The following is a 2,584-nucleotide window of genomic DNA, read 5'->3' as shown; positions in this document are numbered from 1 at the left end:
AACTAGTTCGGATAAAGGACCGCAGTCACAACCATCTTATCGAATCCTCATTCATAGTTTTATCCATAAAATCTATAGATTAATTTCAATTGAAGACAGATCCAAATCACAATCGTCTCAAAAGAATATTCTCTATAGTTTTCAATCAACAGTTTTATCATCAAAACCTTTCAAACTCAAGAACAATCTATTCTTTCAATGATTTCCAAAACATCATATCCCTTTTTAAATTCTCAAAACAGGATATCATTCCCAAAACTGTTTTAAAGAAGCAATCTCTTCTTTATCCTTCCCAACACAATTTTTTTTTAATATTCAAGTATATAACAATAACACCTTTAAACTATCAAAATAATTTTACCATCTTTTCTTCAAAACCAACATAAAGACCCAATAGTTTATATAACAAAATATATTTTAATCATCAAAAACTCACAGTGTATAATAACAGTATTTTAAAAACTCACAGTGTATAATCAACAGTATTTTAAAAACTCACCTTAATAATCACAGTTTCTGTAGTTTTAAAACACACAGCAAATGACAAGCTCTTCAAACAGCTTTGAACAAAAGATTTGTTCAAGAACACTTCTCACCGCCACAACACTCCTTTCTCTTTCAACAGATTTTTCTTCAAATGAAATGATAAGATAGAATCTTATCTTTTTATTTGTTTAAATACTCTCACCATGGCGGTGGAGATTATTTTCATTATAAAATTCATGGTTTCTTAACCATGAAGGTATAAGTTTTTGAATATAATAATGTTTCCACCATAATAACTTATCACAAATATGCACCACCACATGTATGCTTCACACCACATGCATACATGTACAAATCATATATGTCATGCCATCTTTTCACATATATGCATGCACAATATCATGTTCACAAATATAGTTCATGCATTTCTACTTAGATATGCATATTTCACGTAATCCACATAATAAACATGTATAAATTACCTCAACCCAGGTAGTCTCAAACCTGGTTATAACACTCAATTAGACTCTTATTGGAGAAATAAGCCCATGATAACCATTAAGGTCTGAACAAACAAATATGGCCCATTCAATGTTATTTTGACCCAATTAGACTCCTTATGGAGAATTGGGACGATTAAACCCATTAGGGTCTAAAAAGACTAATTATGACCTAGTGTGACTCGTGTTGACACAATAGGACTTCTTAAGGAGAAATAGACCAATTATATCCACCAACACCAAATGGACCCTCAATAACTCCTATCAATGTCAAATTAGACTAATTATCACGAATTTAGCATTCTTATACCATTAAGTTCTGATCAAACTAAGTACGACCCAATTCGAGTCGTTTGAGCCAATTAGAACTCTTATGGATAAATTGGCCTATCAACCTTACTAGGGTCTAATCAGATTAATTATGATCCATTTGTTGTCATTTTGACCCAAATGACTCGATTATACTAAATAGGCCCGTTATAGCTCAATTAGACTAAAATAGAAGAAATAAGTCCAAGAAAACCATTAAGGTCTACACAAATTAAATATGGTCCATTCAGAGCCATTTCGATCCAATTTGACTCTTTATGGAGAATTGGGTCCATTAAACTCATTTGGGTTAAAAAAGACTAATTATGACCTAGTTTGAGTCGTGTTGACCCAATTGGACTTCTTATGGAGAAATAGGCCAATTATATCCACCAACACCAAATGGACCCTCAATCACTCCAATCGATGTCAAATTAGACTACTTATCACGAATTTAGCATATTATACCATTAAGGATTGATCAAACTAAATACGACCCAATTCGTGTCATTTTGAGACAATTAGAACCCTTATGGATAAATTGGCCTATTATCCTTATGTAACAACTCTGCACTTTTGGTTTTCCAGGTTAGGACCTTATTTCGGAATTTTCATTAGAAAAACTAAGTCTTTTAGGATTAACCTTATTCAGAGTATGATCTTGAAGAGGTCACCTATTCAATCAGAGGCTCTGGCGTCAGCCACAGAGGCTCTGATGATAGCCACAGAGGCTCTGGTACTATCTACAGAGGCTCTGTTGCCTCTTCACAGAGGCTCTGTTGCCTCGTCACAGAGACTCTGTGTTTCTTCACAGAAGCCCTGGCGTCTTCTCTTCACAGAGACTCTGTGTCTCTTCACAGAAGCCCTGGCGTCTTCTCTTCACAAAGACTCTGTGTTCCTTCACAGAAGCCCTGGCGTCTTCTCTTCACAGAGACTATGTGTTTCTTCACAGAAGCTCTGGCATCTTTTCTTCGCAGAGGCTCTGTTGTCTTCTTTCTGAGGTGCTGGTTGCCCATACTTGATTATTTCAGTACGGCAGCTGGTCTTAATAATTTTTTTTTTGATTTGGACACTTTGGTTATTTTAGATTTTGGGGTCTTATATTAAGAAAATGTATAAGTCCTTGGGCTTGGGCCTTTAGAGGCCAGCCCACTACCCTTCTAGAAGCCTCATATAAATACCCCTTCCCTTTTAAAAACTCTTCTTTATTCTAAAAGCTTTAGCCTTTTCTCGTTCTCCCTCTCTAAAAAGTTCATCACCTTTGAGCCGAACTCTTCTCCCTGCAAGTT

This window comes from Cynara cardunculus, unplaced genomic scaffold, assembly GCF_001531365.2.
Source record: "Cynara cardunculus var. scolymus isolate 2C unplaced genomic scaffold, CcrdV1 Un_Scaffold_917, whole genome shotgun sequence".
Taxonomy (NCBI): Eukaryota; Viridiplantae; Streptophyta; class Magnoliopsida; order Asterales; family Asteraceae; genus Cynara; species Cynara cardunculus.
Note: the sequence above shows the minus strand (reverse complement) of the source record.